The sequence below is a fragment of the Phyllostomus hastatus genome, unplaced genomic scaffold (assembly GCF_019186645.2).
Source record: "Phyllostomus hastatus isolate PE091 unplaced genomic scaffold, TTU_PhHast_1.1 phas_contig_36, whole genome shotgun sequence".
Classification (NCBI taxonomy): Eukaryota; Metazoa; Chordata; class Mammalia; order Chiroptera; family Phyllostomidae; genus Phyllostomus; species Phyllostomus hastatus.
The window spans coordinates 4,263,554-4,286,533 of NW_025333862.1; the positions used below are offsets into that span (position 1 = coordinate 4,263,554).

At 51.6% G+C, this 22,980-nt stretch overlaps 1 protein-coding gene across 9 annotated transcripts in view; it reads right to left on the reverse strand.

Moving 5' to 3' along the window:
- The window catches only part of PLEKHA6 (pleckstrin homology domain containing A6), a 136,538-nt gene that overhangs the window by 101,577 nt on the left and 11,981 nt on the right, over positions 1-22,980 (reverse strand). Inside the window, exon 1 of one of the 9 annotated variants that reach the window (XM_045841596.1) lies at positions 18,624-18,644. The exons of the other annotated variants lie outside the window; for them this stretch is intronic. The gene's annotated coding sequence lies outside the window, so the exon portion shown is untranslated. Of the gene's footprint in view, positions 1-18,623; positions 18,645-22,980 lie in introns of those variants that run through there. 9 annotated transcript variants of the gene reach the window in all.

The window sequence follows — 22,980 nt, forward strand, 5'->3', positions numbered from 1 at the left end:
CCCCCAGGCCTTGAACGCAAAAGGCCAAGAGTAATATGATGCTGACTATGGCAGGGATGGGGAACAAAGAGAATCCTCATCTCAGAACCTTCCCTGGGGACAGGCCTGGGCTGGGGTGAAGCCTGCAGTGTGGACTCCAGGCGCCTTAGCCCAGGTGCCCTGAGAAGCTCCCCTGAGGCAAACCTCTGCACAGGGCAATGAGACCAAGGCCACAGCTAACACAACCCCCACCTCAGGGGGCAGAGCCAGGTAGGGCCGGAGGCAACAAGGTAAAGCAGAAGTAAAGCCCTCTTTCAGCCTGTTCAGTGAACTCTTAAATTTTTGTGACTCAAGGTCCCTGACCATCTGAAGAACTTCTCTAATAAGATCACCCCAGGAGGAAGGCTCTGGGCCTGCCATTCTGGGCTTGATGAGACCACCCGACTAGGAAACAGACTCTTTCCCACCGGACTTTCTCCTTCCCTTTGGCTTCCCAAGGGTTAACTTGCAGACAACTACCCGCTCCAGCCCCCATCCCCAGCCAGGCCAGAAAAGCAGGATGGATGAGACAGTTGGTGGGGAGGTGTTTAGCTTGGCCCCAGCCCAACACTACAGACAGCTCCACTCAGGGTACAGACACCCTGCCTGGGCCCCTCGGACCAAGCCTCTCCCTCCCTCCCCCACCAGTGAAAGGCTGTAAAGAAGGCCTCCCTTGGGTGAGGGGTGGCAGAGGCTGTTTTCTGGGATTAGAGAGCAGTCCAAAGGAGGACCTCTGTCTCCTCAGCATCTTCGAAGCTGCAGCAGGCAGCTCCACCTTCCTCTGCCCTCTGCCGGAGCAGCAGAATGAAGGCAAGGAGACACCCAGGCAACAGCAGGCAGCCTACAGCTGCAGGGACAGCCGTATAGAGACAAAAGTGACCTTGGGAGATGGCTGACAGACAAGGAGTCTGTCATTTCCTCCTCCCCCTTTTCTGTCTGGGCAGTCAGGGCTCCGTGCCCCAGGGGGCACAGGGAAGGGCCAGCTGTTCTGAGCCATGCAATGGGCATGAAGGTGCCTATGTGACAGGGGCATATCTGTACCCTCTTGAAAGAGGTGAACCCCTCCCCCCATAGCCACTGTTTTACCACAGTCCTCTGTTGTCTTGCCTCAACTACTTCGAGCCAGCAAATAATTCTGCCAGGTCACCTTTAAGAGGTGCCTCCAAGGTGTTCCAGAGCAAAAGCCCCCGCATGTGGGAATGGCCCAAAGTGAACCATTCTAGAAGCAAGAGAGGCTTTTTATGGGGTGTTGTACCCCTTAGATCTGATACTCTATGCTCTAACCCTAAACCTCCTGCCACCAGTCACCCACTTAACTTTATCCTAAGACTGGGACTCCCAGCCTCACCCCTGAGCCCCCAAAATAGCTCTCGCTGTGTCACCAGAAGCCCCCCCGCCCCCGCCCGCGCCATTACCAGAAAATCTTCCCTGTCTGTGATGTAGACTTTAGACCACAGATTAAATGTGAGATAGTAACCCCAGTCTCATTGCCCTGGAGGTGAAAGAGCTCCTCTGAAGTGGTCTGCCTGTTCTCGGCAGTTCGGCCTTGCCCTGGCTCACAAACCCTCAGGGCATCTCTGCCGCCTGCAGCGTAGAGGCTAAATTACTTAGTTCAAAATGCAAGACCTTATATAACCTAGCCCCAATTTGTGTATCCAATACAATCTGCTACTACCACCCTATAACTAAAAGCATAAATATCCTGTAAATGTGACAAGTCACTGGAATTCAGTGAAAGGAGTGGTCTGGCTGAGGCTATCAGGCCAGACTCCATGGAAGCTGTGGGGGCAGGGGAGAGGGGAGGAGGTATTATTCCCAATCATGCACTGGTCAGCTTGCATGCTTTTCTGCCCTCCTCCTCCCTCGGTCACCCCACCAGCTTGCCAACATAAAGGCCATATACAGGGGAAGGCAAAAGTAGGTTTAGTTAGCTGTTTGCATGGAAAGAGACATGCAGGTTATGACTATTACCATAGCTAGAATAGCTCTGTTTCACATACTCACAACTGTAAACCTCCTTTAGCCCACTCCTGTATTTGCAAATCCACATGGATGCCGGAAATGCTTTTCTGCACTTGAAGATCTGTCAAAATCCAGGCATCCAGGAACAGAATCACAAAAGCCAGTAGCTGCCTGTGGGGAGCCCCCTGCACGTGCTGGGATGGCTTTCGTCTGGCCTGGCGGGAGCCCTGCACTTTACCAACAACCCTCACTGAAAGAAAAGAAGTGCCTGAAGGCATGGAGAAAAGAATTTTAAGAAACTCTGGTCTGTCTGGATTCCTAGATTGTTCTGTTTGGACCTTTGGAGGGAAGGGTGTGAGAAGAGTTAAGAAAAAAAAATGTCCAACCGCCTCTGCCTTCCGTGACTCTGGCAACTCGATGCTATTTATCAGTGGCCAGGCAGGGGAGTAGGAGACGGGACTGAGCTTGGAATGAAGGGACAGAGACCAGACCAGACTAGTGGACGCCTAGACGGGTTCGCTCCTCCCTTCCTGGGCAGTGTCTCGAGCCAGAAAATGATGCGGCCAGAGCCAATAAGAGGGAAGGACACCAGGGAAGAAAAGACATAAATCATCACCACCCCCAGCTCCACCAAGGACCCTCCTTCACAATACTGCAGTCTCCCTTCTGGTCCATATCGTAACTCACCCACCAAGGCGTCACCACTGCAGAGTCATCCCGAACGGGGCCCTTGTATGTGGTGAGACAGAGAGACCAAAATGAATTAGAGCCAAGGGGTAAAGAGGGCACATGAATGTGAAGATGAGGAAAAGAAAGAGAACGCATGAGCTCTTGTTGGAATTAATTTTCAAAGAGCAAACAAAAGCAGTGACTGTGGGAGGGCAGACTCCTGAGGCTCAGCTGCAGGGGAAGCGCCTGGGTGACTGGAGACCTGGCTGTCTGCACTGTGATTACAAAGAAGGTGGGAGGTCGCACCTGGGAATAGACTGCCCAAGGGATTCGGAAGCACAGTGCCAGAGTAATCATGTGTGTGTCAGTGAACAACGCACACACTAAAAGACAGGGACAGAGCCGTTCTGTCAACTACATCGGTAGCCATGAAGCCATCCCAAGGCAGAGAGTGCTTGTCAAACCCCAGAGCACAAGAAGTCACGTCATCACAGGCAAGATGACGTGAGTGCGTACTCTACACCAGTACTGAAGTTTAGCATGTCTTATTTCCCTTCATCCAAACAACCCTATGAGCTAAGTATTATCCTCCCCATTTTACAGAGGAAGAGACTCAGGTTCCAAGAGGTTATGTGTACAGAAGGGACCATTTGTCCTGAGTTCCCAAAGACCTAAGTTTAAATCATGACTCTACAACTTTCTATGTGACCCAGTGATGTCACCCTGAACACAGTACTTAACCTCTCTGAACCTCAGCTTCAAAATCTGTAAAACAGAGACACAACTAAGTACTTACTAGGTTATTGTGAACATTAAATAAGATCATTTATATAAAGCTCCTAGCTAGTGCTGGTAAGTGCACACGGTAAATGTCCAGGACATGTCAGTCCTCTTCTCTGCCTCTTCATTGAGATGACTCATTCATTCATTCATTCATTCATTCATTCAGCAGACAGTGGCATGTCCAATGTATGAAAAGGGGGCAGGGAATGGGACTGATGGGAGCCCTTTTACATGCCAGGCACTTTACAAGGTCTTTAGAGGAAAGCATAGAAATTAACAAGAGGGACAGGACAGAACCCCTGCCTTCAGGCAGGAGTTGACAGCATAGTGAGCCAAACCCATGAAATAACTGGGTGCTGTGATGTGTGATAAGAGCTGTGTAAGACGAGAGCAAAGACACAGGGCCTTGGGAGTTTAGGAAGGTGAAGGAGGGAGGTTGCTAGAAGACGATGACTCCCGTGGGACCATCAGGGAAGCTTCTGAGAAGAGATCGCATGACTTCTGAGCTGTGGGAACGGGCAGGATTTGGAGTGGAAATGGAGGGGCAGGGTCTCTTATATGGTTTCTCCTAAGGAGATGCTGACAGGATTCATAGGCTACAAATCAATACAGACTTTCTGCCCTGGGTGGTGTGGCTCAGTGCATTGAGTGCTGGCCTGTGAACCAAAAGGTTGCTAATTCAAATCCCAGTCAGGACACATGCTTGGGTTGTAGGCCAGGTTCCCAACAGGGGGCACATGAGAGGCAACCACACCTTGATGTCTCTTTCCCTCTCTTTCTCTCTCCCTTCCCCTCTCTCGAAAAATAAATTAATTAAATTTAAAAAAAAAAAACAGACTTTCTGTCTTTAAGAGTAGGAGATCAAACATGACTGCAAGTTCTTTGCAACTTCTGCCATTGAGAGGTGGAGTCTATGTCCTTTTCCATGTTCTTTGCATCTGGGTGGGCCTATGATTTCGTTTGACCAATGGAATGTAAAAGAATGATGTCATATAATTTCTGTGGCTAGGATATAAGAAACCTTGAAGTTTCCACTTGGGTCTCTTGGCCTACTCTCTCGAGACACCCCCTGTAGGAACAAACTGCCCAGCTAAGCTTCCAGATGACAGCCATGTGAGGACCCACCTTGGCCATCTGGCCCAGTCCAGCCTGCAGATAACTGCAAGGGCAGGGGACAGCCAAGCCAGCACCCAGATGAGCTCGGGTAACCCAGAGAACCCTGAGAGATAGAAGCACATTTTTAAAAAGATTTTATTTGTTTACTTTTACAGAGAGGAGAGGGGAGGGAGAAAGAGAAGGGGAGAAACATCAATGTGATACCTCCAGCTAGGGACCCGGCCTGCAACACAGGCATGTGCCCTGACCGGGAATCAAACTGGCAACCTCTCAGTTGGCAGTCCAGCACTCAATCCACTGAGTCATACCAGCTGGGCAACAACACATTTTTTCCCCAAGTCTCTACATCTTGGGGTGATCTACATGCAGCCAATAGGTAACCAGGGTGCCAAAATCACCCTGGTTACTACACCCTGGTGATCACTAACTTGAGGTGTTTCTAAGGAAGTTGGAGCAAGGATCATACTATTATAGAAATGGACAGGAAAAGAGGTACAACAAGAAGAAATTGTGTATTGGGAGAGACAGAGGGAATCAGTTAAATTCTCCCAGTAGCCTCCAGCCCCCCACTCCCCTCACCTCTTTCCAACACGATGCCAGATCAATACAACTTATCATTCAACTTACCCCCCTGGGAGATAACTGGGAGAAAATCAGTAACATATAAAGATGTTTATAGCAGAGCTATTCATAATAGCAACAAACTGGAAACAACCCAAATTCCCAGTCATAATAGAAAAGCAATACAATAATGGAGTAACATGACAGAATTATTTACAGCTATTAAAATGACAAATTTATGGGCTATTGTCATACCTGGAAGTATTTATATAAAATAACATTAAACAAACAAAAAAATGCGTGGCACAGAACAACAGCTACACACTAATTACAGCTACATAAAAATATTAACAAAGAAGGGCCCAGGGACTAAGGCACAGAGTACAGTATTTACTTACCCTTTCTCTAAGCAAAGTTGGTTAAGTACCACATTTTAATAAGGCACAAATTCAAACTCGAAAGTATTAAAAAAGGGGCATGTCTGCCTGCAGATTAGGAGATAATATTTTGGGGAGATGGGAACGTACTCTGTGGCCCAGGGGATGCGGGCAAACCCAGGCTGGGGGCGGGAGTGGGATGGGCTGGACAGCAGGGACCAGTGAGCAGAAGGGTCTAGGGCATCTCCTCAGGAGAGGAGCTGAATGTTAGGAAACAAACCCTTGCTGTTTGCTGACACAGTGCAAGGAGAAGGACTCACACAAAAGCCACCCATTATCCTGTAATTATTGTCTCTCTCGTGCCTGCAATTAGCAGCTGTCTGAGAGGCGGCTGCCGGGTAACTAAATGTTCGCCAGCATTGGAGTCAATCAGCCCACTGAAGCGCCAATTACCAAGCCCACTGCAGAGACACTCCCAGCACCCTGCAGCAACGGGGAGGGGTGGAGGTGGGGAGCAGGACGAGGGAACGCAGATCTTGGGTACACTCCTACTCCAGAAGCAGAAAGGGATGCTCAAAGCAACATCCATCCTAAGCCAGAAGCCAATCATGCCCCAAATGAGCCAGCAGGGCATACAGGTGCTTTGACCTCCAGTGCCAAGCCAGAGGGCTCCGTAGTCACTCACAGGTTGGCCAACAAGGTTCCTGGAGCTGCTGCAGCCAGGCCTAAAGCAGCCCTCAGCCAATGGGAGTTGATGAAGAGAGAGGCAAGGCCCAGAGGTGCTGTCGCCTCCTGAGTTACAGGGGAAAAAGAAGTCCCAGAGGAACCAGGCAGGGAGCTGTCTCTGCTGACCCACACTGAAACCAATTTACACTGGCCTTGGGCTGTTGTTCTTAAGCAGCAAGCTCAGACACACAGAAAGGAGCCAGTGTCAGAGAATCCAAGACGATTATTCTGTCCTGAGGAAAAGGGTAGGAGAGCAAGCAGCTGACAGGAGGCGTCCACAAGGGCGCCCCGTGGTCCCGCGTGGCCCGCCCAGTGCACGCCACTGTGCCACACCAGTCAGCCGGGCCCTCCTTCCAACTGTGGACCACAGCCCGCAGAGGTCGGGCTGTGGGACCTGCGGCCCCAGAAGATGTCTGCTGGGATTCTGGGGAACCGGGGAGCTGCTAAAATCGGAGAGGCAGATTATCACTTTAGAGATCCTTTAATCCAGTGGTTCTCAATCCTGGCTTCATACTAGAATTACCCAGACAGTTTCTTAAAAATACTAAGGCCTGGGACCACTACAGACCAACTGAATCAGGATCTTTGCATGGCAGGGCGGGGGCCCAGACACACGCATTTCTTTAATGCCTCCCTGGGGATGCCAATGACTACTCCAATGTCCTCAGTTACAGATGAGGAAACAGGAGTCCAGCAGGGCAGTGATACCTTGCCAAAGGTGACAAAGGCAGCAGGCGGCAGAGCCAAGCTCCCACCAGCCCATCTGATTACAGGGCTGGCTGAACCAATGGATGAGCCTCCCATGGTGCCCCGCAGGGGTCTGTTCTTGACCCTGCTGTGTCCGTGTCTCCATCCATGATTTGCATAAGGACTCAGGGGACAAGGCGACCAGATTTGCTGCTGACGAAGCCAGAGCTGGGAGGGATGGCTGGTACATACACACAGAATCAGGACTGAATTCTGAAATAATAGTGTAATGTTGACAAGATGAAATATGTCATAAACATAAAACCCTACATTTAACATTTTAAAGATTCCAGTTGTACATATATTCCAAAGGTTTGAGATATGCTCAAAAGCCTATTCCTCATAAAATAGGAAAAACACAATCTAGATTTTTTTTAGATGCATGAATGTTTTATAAAAATCTTTCTATTGGCATTGCAAGAGGCACATGGGGAGTGTGGGGAGTTTGTGATCAGCTAACTTGGGACATGTCTGTCCCAGGAGCCTGCTCGGTGGGGCTTTCAAGACCTTGGAAGATGGGATTCTTCCCACCCAACCTCCTTCCTGCCCCAAGGTGAATGATGTAACTCGGCACTTTTCATATTGTAATGTGCGTGCAAGTGTCCTGGGGGGGGGCCTTGTTCAAACGCAGATTCTGATTTGGTGGTTGGGGGTGAGCCCCGAGATTCTGCATTTCTAACAAGCAGAATCTAACAAGCATTTCTACACCTCCTTGGTGGTGTAGATGCTGTTGGTCCACAAATTTAGAGGGTCTCAAAGGTTTACCAGTGGAGTTGGAAGTTAGGAAGGTCGCAACAGTACTTGCCCAGCTTACGTGATAAACAAGTACAGAGAAAAGTGGAAGAGACCCACTGAAGAAGGAAAAACCCCTGGAGCAGGGAGTTTTATTTCAGGCCACTGCAGGTCAAGGGATTTTCCAAATACAACACCAGTCACAGAGCAGCATTATCAAAAGGGCCAGACTGCTTCCATGAGGGTACAGGTACGTTTGGAACAAATGTGAAGGCATACTCTGGGCCCCTCTCAACCCTGACCTTCCCTCTGAAACAGATCACACCTTTTGTGTAAGAGAACAAAAATCCAAACCTATCAGCTGTCCATGGGAAAGTGACCTGAGGACTTCAGTACAATGACCTCAGTTTAAACACTAGTGATTTGCACACACAGTCTGACATAACAAAAACAGACCATCAAGTAGAGGACCCCACAGTTCCCCAAAAAGACCACATCTGGAGCACTGAGTTCCAGTCTACACAGCTTATTTAAGAGGAGATGAGAAGTCAGCATGCCCTGAGTGGGCTTACAGTTGCCAGGCACTGTCCTAAGCTTTTTACATGTGTTAATTCATTTCACCCTCTCAACAATACTATGAGGTAAGTACCTCATGGTTTAGCATGGGTAAGTTGAGGCTTAAAGAGGTTTTAAGGATTATAACCCAAGGCTTAGACAGTAACAAGGTGGTGAATGTGAAGCTAGATGCAAACTCAGACAGATGGACCCCAGAGCCTATATTTTTCCCACTGTGTCATATTGTCTCTTGACACTTGTCTGACTCTTGAAAGGATGACGAACAAGTGAGGACAGGAAGGAACAACCAGGGTGTCAAACTGGAACCAAAGAGTGGATGGTAGAAGAAGAAAAGTGTAAGATCAACGTTGAGGAAAGACAGGAATCAGCATTGTCCACTGATGGAAAAGGCCACTGACAGCTCTGCTCCCAGCCATGGAGGGGTCGGTGGTGCCGTCGGGCACGGGTCCGGGACACTGGAAAGACATCTGCTCTGGGACGGGGGTTGGAAGGAATGAAAGGTTGCCATCCAGGCTGAGACTCTAGGTCCCTCCCCTGTCTTGGTCTGTCCATCTAGAAAAACAGACTCTGACACCAGAACACAGAGTTTATAACAAGCCACATTTAGTCTGACTTGCCCACCAATTCTGGAGTGTGTGGTAGAAAGTGGCAGCAGTGCCCAGACGACAATTACCCAGGACATCCGCAAACTGAGCCAAAAGAAGGACTGGGGAACTACGAGAATGAGTTTCTGCTGACACGCCTTCCCTGACCTGTTATCTCATAAGGTTCTTGTGGGAGGGATAAACTCCTCTAAGCTGGCTGAAAATAGCTCGCTTCTTCTCAACGAAATATGAATAAATACAGTCATCATGACAAATACGTAAGAGATTGTGTTTCCTGTCCCAAACTACGCAGTGGGCCAGCACCTCACCAACATTCTCAGAGTGCCCCAGGAGTGAGTGACAAGGTCGTGTCTTCAAGGAGAAAGGCATAGACGGATGGACAAGATGTGATCCAACTCCGCCTTGCAAACCCGCCAACCAGTGCCTGGGAGACAGTAGTCCCGGCTTGAACTAGGTGGAGAAATACAGCTGACCCTTGCACAACATGGGTTTGAACTGCTCCGGCCAATTTACATGCAGATTTGTATCAATTGACCCATGTTGTTTAAGGGTCAGCTCCTTCGTTGGGAATCCACATACACAGAGGGTAGACTGTAGTTATAAGTGGATTTTCGACTGTGCAGGTGTTCAGAGCCCCTAACCTCCATATTGTCAAGAGTCCACTGTTATCTGAAATCTCAGTCCACGAAAGGGTTTGGGCTGAGAGCAGTTTCCTATCTCACCCTCCTGTGGGTTGTCCCACCCCCAAGCAGAGTGCCCAGGGAGGGTGGGAAGGGAGGTGTCAGGCACCAGTAATTTTAAGGCATTATGCTGTTTACTGTGGGGATACACAAACTAATCATAGACAAGGACATATGTGCATAAAAATATTTTGCAACTATTTCCAGCTGGCTATTTCAGTCAATAAAAGGACGTTATAAAAATATAATTTAATCAGCCCTGACTGGCGTGTTTCAGTGGGTTGGGTGTCATCCCACAAACCAAAAGGTCACAAGTTCGATTCCAATCAGGGCACACGCCTGGTTTGTGGCCGGGTCCCTGGTGGGGGTGGGTGCGGGGGCAACCAATCAGGTGTTTCTCTCCCACACTGATGTTTCTCTTCCTCTCCTTCTCCCCCACCTCCCTGCTCTCTAAAAATAAATAAATAAAACATTTTTAATATATATACATAACTGAATCAGTGTAAGTGTTGTTGACTTGGCCTTGCTTCTGACCGCACCGGATTTGGAAGATGCTGACCCAGGCCCTGGGCCCTCCCTTCAGGGTTTCCCTGCACGAGGAGCCCTCTCTGTGCTCCCCGCCCCTGCCTGGTCTGTTTCTCCCCCGCCCTCCTGCTTTTGCCACATCTGGGGCCTGCCACCATGAGGCAGATCTGCAGGATTCCACCTTTATTCCCCCGCAGAGCGCTCCGCCTTGGGCACAGCCTCACCAGTTGCACAGCCCTGGAGAGATGGGGGAGCTGGTTGGGTCACCACACACTAACAGGGACACTCTAGAATCGCCCTGAACAGGACAGCAAGATCAACCATGACTCTTCCTATCCCTCTCCTCCCACCAAAGCGCTGCTCCCTCCCTTCTGGCAGGTCCCCCCATAAAAGCTACTAGAGCAAACCCTCCCTTCTCTGCTGAGTCCTTTGACCTTAATAGTATGGGACCAGAGGCATTGGGGAAAGGGCTCGCCCAGCTTGCCTGGTCACTATGCACACTCGCATCTATGCACACACACACACACACACACACACTCAGAAAGGAACCATATTGATAGGGATATCAGGGAAGAGCAGAACACAGGGAAAAGGAGAGACTCAGTTAAGCCCACCCTGCTGGCTGCCACCAGAGGGCCATTTGGGTTAAATGAGGTCATTGGGTTTCTGGACTCACAGGAGACCTGAACTTCAAAAACAACTGGGGCTTCCAGAGGATCTGCTGCCTTGTTAGATAACCCCCCTCCTCCCCCTCCTGTAGTATATGGGCAGAAGGGAGCTGTAAGGACTAGATAGGGCTTCTGATTCTCCCTCCAGCCCAGCTCTGCCTCCAAGCCTCTGCCTCAATGTCTTTGTGGATTTCTTTCTGCATGGCCTGAAGGGGCCCCCTGATGAGACCAAGAACAGCTGTGGGCCCTCCCTACGTGTGCACGGACTTGCAAGCAACACATGCACACACTCTCACTCCTGCAGAGGAGACCGCACCTACCTTCCACCGCCTCTCCCAGGACTCAGGGTCTGGGCACCTGAGGAGAAGAGGCCAGATGGACAGTCATGAGGGGCTGCAAATAAGCTGTGACTATTGAGGATGTCAGGACAAAGTGGAGCCAAATAAATCACCATGTCTTCATCTTTCCCCGGGCCCCATTTCCATGATCTGCATTCAAATGTGGGCCACATAAGGGGTGAGGAGAGAGCTGGGCAGGAAGCATGAAAACACCTGTAAATTCTAGTTCTGACTCTTCCCCCACCTCTCAATGTACTCTTGAGTCCATCATCTCAGAAATAGATTCTGCATAGGGAAAAGGAGGTCATCAAAAGTCACCCTGCACAAGCTGGGGACATGCAGAATATACAGATATAGAGATAAAGGTCCCTACAAAAAGATACTCATCCACCTTCCCTGTGTGATTTGTTCTTACTCAAGCATCAGGCACAACCTCCTTGTAGAATCCTAGGGTACTGAATCTCCTCATCGGAAACCCATATTGCCCCAGCCTCTGTTCACCCTGCCTCAGATGGAAGCCTACACCCCACTGGGGTTCCAGCAGATCTCCACATCACACATCCACTGCCCTGGCCCAATGCACTACAAAGGCACCCAGAGCCTGAGGTCAGGAGCCTAGATGAGATACCTCTAATTGCTCTCATTTTTATGGTTGGAATTGACCTCAATCAGTGGGTGCTGAGTAAATTAACAGGAAGCCTAGATAGACAAGGAACAGCTGGGTTTGATGGGCCACTCGCCCCACACGCACCCCCTCCCAGGACCACAGGCACGCACCGCTGCTGGGCAGCAGAGCCCTGTAAACTCTGAGGGGAATACGCCCAAACGGAAAGGAGCTGCCAGTCAGCTCTAAACGCCCCCTTGCTCACCCATGCTTCTGTTTGCCAAGGGCAAAGTCCTTGGTGGGAAGGGAGGGAACTGGCACCAGCCACTGGGCACCCGCGCACATGGGAAAGCCAGGTCCTGGGAGACGGAGAAACAGGCTAACTCTCACAGCACAGCTGAAAATGGGGCTGGGCAGTATGAACTCCTCCTCGTGCTCCCGATTCCGATTCTAGGCCTTACCTTTAATTTATCCCAATAAATATTTATAGGATAGGGATTCTGTGCCCTCCCAGTCCAGCCACTCCTCACCGTGCCCACCACCACCACCACCGGTGCTAAGCTCTCCCCCAACTGAACCATGTGCCAGGCCTCCTGCTGACTATCATGTCCAACCTGGAGGTAGACCATTAGAAACTGACCTGTCTGGGGACTGGCTTAAGGCGTTCCCTTTGGAAAATCTCCCAGAAGCCTGAGGCACAAGGCACAGCCCCAGGACCCTGACACAGGCTCTTTCTTTCCTCACAGCTGTACCCACCGTGGCTCAGCAACCAGAAAAACCAGACCACGCTCCCCTTTTATTCCCGGACTTGCTCCTCACAAGGAAACCCAGGACTTCTTCAGGCCTGGCCCCACCTCCCTCAGCTCTCCCTGGCACCCAGCCTCTCCCATCCCTGCAACAACGAGCAAGAGGTGCCAGCTTCGAGGCTCAGCTCCAGGCCCTTGATTTTAGATCCCTGTTTCTCCTTCCATAAGAAGAGTCCTTCCATTCCTCTTGCAGCAAGAAAAGACTGGGCAACAGCATCAGCAACAGAGACCCTGGGCAAAGTGTGTGACCTCCGATCTGTGACTCTGGGCAACTCGAGTGACCTGTGTGCCTCAGTAACCTCACAGATTGGAGGTGCGGGGATCCAACCAACACTGCATGTGGAGGGCAAGAGAAGCCTGAGCAGTTTAGGCTTGGACTTTCTCTGAGTGTCTCTCAAACTGAAGGCGGTGACCCAGCTGGTGGGTGTGAAATGATGCTGGAGGGTCAAGACTATCTTTTTTTTTTTTTTAACAAAAGAGACCAGACTAGTCTGAATGTAACCAGAAGCTAGCAGTAAAGGAAACACACATGTGTTTTCTGGGTTGTGATGAAAAATTCATTCCTATTGGTTGCTGTCAAAAATTTTAGTCAGGCCTTACTTTGAACACTTTCTTGCAGGTGTTCCTGCCTGACAAACCTGCTTCCCGCCCTGGGTAGGCTGGGATGGTCAACTCCTCGAGTGCGAGGACTGTGTTTCCTACCCCTCCCACCTCCATCCTGCCGCAGGGCTGCGCTCGGACCAGGGCGGCTCTCTGACAGGAGCCGTGCCCAGGCTGGGAGGCACCCACGCAGGAGGAAGCCAGCATGGAGGTGAGAAGGGACCTCCACTGACAGTATCAGGCACTGTCCCAAACGACGTTCCTGGACGTCCACGTTAGCACCTCCACTTTAGAGATGAGAAAACTAGAGCTCAAAGAGGGGGCGGGGACCAGGACTGACAGCCACATTTGGAAGCCCATGGCTTCCCCTCAGGACCACGCTGCCGCTGCCACCGCCCAGCAGAGCGCCTGCGCGTCGCCCCAGCTCATCTACCAGCATCCCGCATTGGCCGAGATGACTCACACCACAACACACACACACACACACACACACACACACACACACACACACACACACAGAGGCGCATGCACGCGTGCGCAGTGGAAACCACACGGCATCCTTTCCTACCTGCCTTTCTCAGGCTTTACCCGTCCCATGAGAGTGAGAGGAGAGGACTGTGCTGGGGGCATCTGGGATTTGTCTTCCTCTTGGTCCCCTCTGTCCCCCTCTGCCTCTTTTGAGGCTGATTTCCCCCTAGCTTGCCACCCCCTCCTCCAATGCCAGCTAACTGGTTACCCGGGCAACCCAGCTGGGAGGCTGCCAGTTACCATGGCAACCCAGCATGGCTGCCAGGCTGTCTTGCTTAGGAAGGTCAGGGGACCAGCCAGGCAACAGAGCTGCTGCGAAGTTGTCAGCAGGACTGGCCCAGGTGGGGGGAGGGGTGGCCTATGTGCCTGAGGGAATGAAGCTACTGCTGTCAGGGGGCCACCTCTCAGTTTCCCCTGAGGCAGCCTGGGGTATGAGCCACAAGATGACTTCCCCAGTTTTCTAGTTCAGGCCTGGTCCCTCCAACCTGTTCTAGAGTTCCAGTGACCTCGCCTCAAGTAAATTTTCTCTGACTAAGGAGCAACTGGCTGTCACTCAGCCTAACCCTGAGCCCCTCCCACCCTTCTCCCTCTCTGACCATATCTGAGAGTTAACACACATGCAACATGTGTGTGACTGTGTACAGTGTAGTCTCTCTATGAAATATATTGGTAATAATAACAAAGAAGAGCTATTATTTTCTAGCTCATATTTCTTATTACGTGCCAAGCATGCTCTAGGTACCTTGTGCGAAGCTCCTCCACTGATCCACACAACAGGCTTACTATCCCCGCTTTGCAGATATAGCAACTGTGACTTTGGGAAGTTAAGGCACTTGTTAAGGTCATGTGGGTATTAACTAGCACAGCTAAGATGAAGAGTGGACCAGCTTTTGAAATTCCTTGAGCTCTTGGCTCCTGTCCGTCCCCCACCAACCTGGCCTGACTTCAAGGAAACATTTTGAACCTTTATTAAAAGATTATTCAGTGCCAGATGTTTTATTCATATGATTTTACTTAGTCCTTACCTCTGTGAAGGAGGCTTTAGACTCCTCACATGGTAGCTTAAGAAACCAACACCCCCCAAAATTAAGCGACCTTTCCAAGCCAATGAGACCCACCTTAAGGTCCCTTCCTTTGGGAACCCTTTCCTGACTCTGCTGGGAGAGCCTATCACTGACTTTCCTTGCCCACCAGTGTATGTAGCACATGTATGTCTCTGTCACAGACAGGACAACTGTTTGCTCCCATGTCCACTCCCTCACTAGACTGTGAATTTAAAAATTCATTTTTTTGCAAACTAGTTCCTGCCTGGTATGAGCATACAGTAAATATCTGCCAAAGGAAAGTGGAGGGGCCAGGATTCCAAGTCCCAGTCATCTGATTCTCGATTCCATGTGCTCTCTACCACATTACCCTGACTCATTCATTCATTCATTCATTCAAGTAGCAGTTATCACACAGTTGCTATATGTCTGGCTCTGTGCAAAACATCACAAAGACAAAGACAAATGAGACCATCTCTTGCCTTGAAGCAGCTCAGACTAGTGAAGGTAGAGGCAAGGCTGAACAGGATGGGAAATAAATGCATCCCCACCTCTACCATCAAAGACTTTCTCTGGACTGTTTCCCCATGCCTATTCCCTGGGCCAAACTCTGACTCATTCAAAGCTTCGTATATCCAACCAACATTTGTTGAGCATCTACTACTATGTGCTAATGCCCTCAAATCACTCATGGTTTGGGGGAGAGAAGGCAGCATGAGAAGGCAGTGGAAATGAGGAATCACTGGACAGTGTGGGAAGTGACTAATAAGGTACAGGGGTCTAGGAACTAGTGGCCAGGGACACTGAGACGATCTGTGTAACTTTAAGGGGCTTTCATGTTCGATGTGATAAAGCCATTTCATGTTGCACTGCATTACATTCAGACCCACTTCTTACGTGACCTCATTTGAACCTCAATGATGTAGGCAGGGCAGGAATTATTACCCTCACTTCAGAGCTGGGGAAACTGAGGCTCAAAAGGGGAAAAACATTGGATTAGAAGGAAGGAACCTGGGCTCTAGGCCTCACTTGTGATTCTAACAAGTCTAACGACCCCTTCATCAGCATACTCCCACCCCACCATCCCACCTCACCGAAAGCTGGCTTTCATTCCTAGCTTTAACCTCTTCGGTTCCCCGGCTGGGCAGCCAAAGCTTCAGCTGAGGCAAGCAGGCTTGCCTACAATTCTTTGGATAGCCCATTGATACTAATGAGAACCCAGGAACCAAGCAAAATCAGAAAAACAACCTTACCACCAGAGACTAGGTTGATTTTAATGGGCTAATTGCAATCATTAGGCTAATTGAAAAAGCAAATTGGCACTTGCAATCATAGACCCAGGTTCTCAGGTAATGATGAGTCAGACTGGGTAGACTGGGCATCGTCAGCGCTAGGGAGTGACCTCACCTTCCCCGTGGAGGGGTTTCCTAGGCCCTGCAGGAGTACAGCCTCAGCGTCCCCACGTGTTGATGAGATCAGCACCGACACGCCCAGCCCAGCTTCCTGAATTCACACAACCCTCTACAGAGACTGGATAAGTGACTTGGGAGCGTTTTAACAGTCACCCTGAATACCATCTGCCCTAAACACATTTCCCCCTAATCCACCTCAGCACCTGTCTGACCTCTGAGTGAAAGTATTGCCTTCTTGCTATGCCCTGTTCAAATAGTAATTATAACCAGCAAACACTTGCTACAAATCACACAGCTGCTAATTTGGATCAGGATTTGAATCCATGTCTTCAAATTCCAGATGAGCGGTCTTTCCACAACCCCGGCAGGCAGCGCGCCACTCTCTGTGGGTAACACTCGGACGCTTGCCACACTGGAAGGCACACAGAGGGCTCACCCAGCCTATTCTCAACTCTTCTTCCTCTCTGCTCTGCATTTGTTCTACATGTTCCCCAAACAAAGTATGGTCTCTCCTCTCTAAATATTTTTTTTGAGAGGTTGGAGACTGGCCTGCCGAAGTCACTGCACTGATGTGCTGGCTTCCAGACCTCCTCAGACCAGAGCCCAGAGCCCGTGCAAAGCCTCTAGAAACCAGGGCCCACTCCTGCAGCTGCAGTCCAGTTGCAACCTTCTTCCTCCTGACCATCCTCTGGGCGACCCTCATGCCCAGTGCCAGTGGCCTCAGGGAACCTCCCAGTAGGCCAGAAAGGAAGACAGAGAGGAAACGGCTCAGAGAGACCCATCAGAACTGGCTGTCACAGTGCTTCTTCACCCTGGGCTGGGCCCATGCTCAGCTCAGTTCCTCCCAGTCCAGGGCCCTGGGCCCGCCAGCTCCCTCCTCTGAGCCCACGGACACAGGCTGGGCCTGGCTGGGTGGGGGCATCTCAGGCCCACCAGCCGTGATGTCGGCCTGGGAGCCAGAGCTGCTGGCTCACTGACTTCCTCTGTAATTACTTCATTTACACAGAGCAGGAAGAATCCAACTCAGTCCAGGCAGACGTGTTAAAAGTAATTATCTGTGTAATGCATCCTGCACCATCACCTTCCTGTAAAGAAGGAAAAGAACCCAACCAAGCAAGAGAGAAAAAAAAAAAAAAAAAGAAAGAAAGAAAATCCCATATTGTCTAGAGCCTGTGCAGCCGCCCAGGATTAATTACACTCTGAGCTAACACATTTATCACCTTGCCACTGACTGGAAAACCAAGGGCTTTTAATAATTCCTATCGCAGCCCCGCACTCCCTGAGGTGAGGGGACACAGAGCTGCTTGTTTCCTGTTGGAAAGCCCAGGGCAGTGCCAGGTAGCCACCTCGGCCCACCTGCCACCCCCACCTAGAGATGGCTGGAGTCTCAGGCCCGAGTCTCCGGGGGACCCCCTCTTGCCTCCTCTCCAGCAGCAAGACCTGCTCATGTACTGCCCGAGCTGAAAGGCAGGTGCAGTGAGGCGGAAGTAACGCTCCTCTGGGGGACCTGGGAGCCAGAGTTTAGGGGATCTTAAGACATCTGGACCACAGGCTCAGGCACAGGGCGAGGGGTCTGTGGGGATGGGGAAGAACTGCCAAGCCCTGAAGGCTGCACCCCCCTCGGACTTGGACTCTGAGCCCATCCCCTCCCACCACCTTCCCCACCAGCTCAGCCTCCCTGATCCTGCAACCCAGGACTGGCTCCCTCCATCCTGGCTCTCCCCTCTCTTACCTTTCCTGGCTTGTCACAAAGAGTATCTCAAGTGGCCTCTTCTCCCTTTTTGTCCCCAGCCTTTCCTGTCCAACCACCCCCCTTGCCTCCTATCCCTCTCTGCCAGCTCCCCAACCTCACTCCTTTGCCCAGAACTTCACACAGAAGCCTGAGGCCCTTATCCAGCTGCAGCCTGATCCCATCATTATAAACCTGCTCCCCAGGCCCCCAGTGCCCACACCAGGCTCCAGCTCCTTCAGGTGCCCCCCACCTGATCTTAGACTACAGCCGCCCAATGCCCCCTGGGAGTCCAAGAGCCTCAGGAGATCTGGGCCCCAACCTCTGGCCCATAAAACACACACACTCTGAGCCCTGCCCACATGAGTCTGACCCCAGGACCTCCCTCCATCTTTCCTTCCTTATTGCCATCAACATAGTCCTTCCGGCAAGAACAGAGGCAGGGTGGGGCTGGTCCCTTTGCTCTAGACAGGCTGGGGTCCCCAGCTGGAACCTTGTTAGCTGCCAGCCCCAAACTGGCCTTACCTAGGAGGTATAATTCAAATATAATAAATTCAAACCACATCAGCCCTTCCTGGGGATTCTGAGGGTGTGTGTGTGTGTGGGGGGGTCTGGGGAAGGGGACACAGAGAAGACTATAATTAGCATTCTCAGAATCCATGATCCCCAAGTAACGCTGCCAAAAATAAGGAAGGGGGAAGGCAGTGGCACTGCAGAGCCAGCAGCCCGGGCTCACAGGGCAGGCGGCTGCCAGCTCCGACCAGAGCCCAACCTCCCTCCTCCCACCTCGTCTACATGATGCATCAAAACAGACTCACCGGCTTCTGAGGTGTGAGCCCCACGCTGAAGAGCTATTAACTCTCTGGGCCCCAAAGCACCCCTCCCCCCAGCTCAGGCCAGCTGGGGTCCTCCTCCCCCGCCTCTCAGGGCCCCCTTCGGAAAAGCGGGGCTCTGGATCCTATCTGGTCTAATTAGTCATCTCTCCAGCTGGCAGGGCCCTGGTGCGGGGAGAGGATGCTGTTGTGGTGACTGCAGGATCCAGCATCTTTCCCAGGCAGAGGCAGCTGGGCATGCTCCGTGGGCTCCCAAGGGGATTTCAGGGCCACGTGACTCTCCCTCCCCAAGCTGTCACTTAGGATCAGGAGTAAATAGTCCCCCGAAAGGTTTAACTCCATCCACACCAGTGACAAGCTGCTAACCACCCATGCGGCCGCCCTGGAGAGGATGGGGTACTTCAGCACAGCTCACCCGGCCTTCCACCACTGGGACAAGGCTGCCCCCCAAAGGGGATCTGGGCCACCTTCTGTGTAAGCAGCATTTTTCAGTTCTCCCCAGAGTGCAGGGAGCCAGAAGGTACCCAGGGGTCTGGCCTCACCGGGCCCATCTGTGGTAGCCTCCACCTCTGTGGCTGTTCACCCAAGAGATGGGCACGTCTCTGGGTGCCAAGGAGAGTTGGCCAGGGCCCTAGCGCCTTCGCATCCCCACCCCCACTCCAGCACAATGAATTTAAAGAACTAACATTCAAAGCTGGTAGAAGTCTATGACAAGGTGCTAGGACCTTCTAGGTCCTTAACCCAAGATGGTCTCCAATGCCCTTGGGCAAGGATGCTGGTGGAGCTAGGGGGCATCTGTGTTTTGCATTATTTAGGGTCAGAGGCAGAAGGGAGGGCTTCAGATAATAGGATGGCAGCCGTGTTTCTGCTGTAGACGAGGCCATACCATTAAGAGATTCCCTCTCTCCCTCTGTGTCTCTCCCACCCTCAGTTTTCTTCTCTTCTTCACATTTCTGTAGATGCTAGAAAAGCATCAGATTCTCTGTGACAATGGGTAAGACTGAGTTTCATAACCAAATCAGAAAGATGGCGGGGAAGTGGAGTCTTCCCCCTAAGCTCCCCCGCCAGCTCGTTGGGTCTCAGTTCCGCCCTGAGACCCAGAAGCTGCAGCCCGAAACAGAGGAGCTCCTGGGGTCACTTGGGAACACAGAAACATCTCACAAAGCAGTGGCTGGAGGAAGGGCATCTACAAGGACCCACCCACATGATTATTCTGTCTTTTTTGAATGTTTATTATTAGTACAAATCAATTTTTTTAATTAAGCCCCTCTTCACTTAAATACAAACACTTATCCTTCTCTCTGGGTCTTTTTTTTAAAAAATCGATTTTAAGAGAGAGAGAGACATCAATGTGTTGTTCCACTTACTTCTGCCTTCACTGGTTGCTCCTTGCATGCGCCCTGACTGGGGATCAAACCTGTAACCTTGGGGTATCAGGATGACGATCAACCAACTGAGCTAATCGGCCAGGGCTCTGCGGGTCTTTTTAAAGTATAAGCATCATTTTTACCAGCTGAAGACTTTATCTTTACAAGAGAACTCTACGATATAATCAAATGCAGACTCCCCTTGAGGCTCAGGAGGAGCCCTGCTGGGGGGATGTTAAAGGGGTCTGATCCAAACTCCATTCCCCACACCACAGAGAGCTACGAGAAGGACTGTCGTTCCCACTGCAGAGAAGGCCAGGCTGGGGCGGGATCCCTCCGATTACAGCGGCATGCACCTGCCTGAAGCTGTGGTGGGCAGTATGATCCCTAGGTACCACCCCCCAACTCTCCCCCAGCTCAGCTGGGGTGCTGAGCTCATCGGCTCTGGGAAGGCCACTCAGCAGTGGTGGCAGAGAAGTCCTGGGTGCAGGCCCAGTGCCAGGCAGGGCGGGTGAAGCCCAACCCACCTGCTCTGGCTCTCCAGGATTTGGCAAGGCCACCCTGTACAGGCTGGGGAAGAGCTGGCTTCCCACAGACAAAGATGAGGGAGGGGCTCAGAGGACATCTCTGCCTTGAGAAGCCAATGGAGCAAAGCAAGGCAGGGACCAGAGATTACAGCACCCGGGAGGGGAGAGGGGGGTGGGGAAAGAGACAAGAACCCCGGCCCCCCATCCCACAAAACCCTCAGGCAGCTGGAAAAGCCAGGAGACAGACAGATGGGCCTGCTGGGAGGGTTTCCCCTCTGGCAGACAGAGGGCACAGGCTGCAGACGAGCCCCGTGGATCCTCTGAGAGGCTTGAGCCAGACCCACCCAGGCTTCTGGGAGATCTGGGTGGCTCTGGGGGCCTGAGAGGCCAAAGGGAGGACTGCAGTGGGGGCCAGTGCCTTCAGTCTGAGAGGCAAGGTTGGGGGATGTAGCAAGTGGGTCTCAGAGTTCCCACAAGGACGGGTGAAGTGGAGCAGAGAAAGTAGACTCCCTTGGCCAAATCTAAATTCTCTTTGTCCAGAGCAGCTGAGCTGGGAAGGGTGTGAGGAGTCAGACAAAGGAACAAGCGTTCCTAAGAACATACCTCTGTGGTTCTATTTTCGGCCCCAGAACCCACAGCCCGGGTGCTCAGAGGGGGAGTCCACAACTCCCCAAACACCCCAGTCCTCCCTGCCTTCCAGGTGTCATCGCCACTCCCATCTTGCGGTCGCCGAGGCCGCCACCACGAAGGACTTATTGCCTGTCGCACACGCCCTGCCCACTCTTCACCCAGGCCATGCGCACGTGGGTCTCTCCCTCCCAGAATGTGCCAAGTGGGGAGCAGAAAAGGGAGCCCCATGTGATGAATTATCTTCGAGGACCTACCTGAGTTTGAACCCCAGTCCCATCTCCCACCCCGTCGAGGGACTTTGAACAAGTTACTTGACTACTGAGCCTCACTCAGTTTTCCTCACCTGCCAATGGACCCTGCATCACTCACGACCTTTTCTCCTCCTCCGTCTCGTTCTTGGTTGGTCGTGGTCATTATCTACCTTTCCGAGGACAGAGCATGGGCACTAACTGCAGGTTTGCTGTCCTGTGACCTCTCTTCTTTGTCCCATCTGCCCTCTGAAGGCAACAGAACAGCTCTTGGTGTCTCCATGGCACTTCCCAGGCACCACTGCCGTGGGGTCCCACAGGTTAGGGGGTCCCACAAGCACCTGGGGAGAGAGCCCTGGCTTTTGCACCCCTGCCTTCCGCAGCCCTGGTGCAGCCATGAGCAAGCAGCTTGGGTGAGCCAGAGGCACTGGTGGAGTGGCCACCACCTTCTTGGACGAAGCGCTCGGACCAGAAGAGGGACGAAGTGATAACAGCTGGGCAGCAGTCCTTGGGCTGGAGGATGTTCAGGGCCAAGTTGGCACGGCCCACGGAGGCACTGCACCCACATGCAGGAGCAGCAGGGGCGTGAGCGAGGAACAAGGGTCAGCAGAGGTGTGGCGCTGCAGAAAGCATCCCTGCCACATCTCCCCTCCACCAGTTTAGGACAGGTGCTACTGGAGACAGAATTCACAAGCTCCACCCTGGCTGCTACCGCAGGAAGAATGGAAGGAGCCAGGGGCCAGAGACCAGGAATGGGTGCTACACAGCCAGATGCTTAAGCTTTGAAAGACGCATCATGGCTGAGATGTGGCAGAAGATGGTCAAGATGGTCTGTCAGGTCCAGGAGGGCCCTCCCTACCAACCTGAGGAGAGATGCCCAGCCCTCCCCTTCGCCTTTGCTGGGCCAATCATGTATGCTTTGGTGCCCTCTTCTGGATTTATTTGTTACATGCATAAGGCTTACAATGGGTTTTACCCACATTTTAACCCTTTGTTTTTTCTCTTTTCCCTGCACCACCCCTTCCTGGTAAATGACAACTTCAACTGCAGGCTCACTTAGGCAATGACATCAGTTATGGGTACCATGAGAATCATCTCCCAAGCAGCATGAAGGAAAGGGCTTATTGACACACGATTATACTTGTCTGATCCTGGGCAAATGTTAATATTTGTCAATGAAATCTGGCTTACTCACACTGGAAGAAAAAAATACCTTCCTGCCCTGGCTGGTGTGGCTCAGTGGATTGAGTGCCAGCCAAAGGGTCACCAGTTCCATTCCCAGGCAGGGCACATGCCTGGGTTGCAGGCCAGGTCCCCAGTAGGGGGCGTGCAAGAGGCAACCATATATTGATATTTCTCTACCCTTTCTCCCTCCCTTCCCCTCTCTTTCTAAAAATAAATCAATATAATCTTGAAAGAAAAAAATAGCTTCCCAAGTTGCCTGTATTTCTCACTTTTATTATTATGTTTTGGGATGCATGTCTTGGGTCCTCAGAGTTTGTAACCCACCTGCCAACCAAATGCCATAAACCTTTTTAGGGTTGATTGTTCAGGGAACTGTGGAAATAAG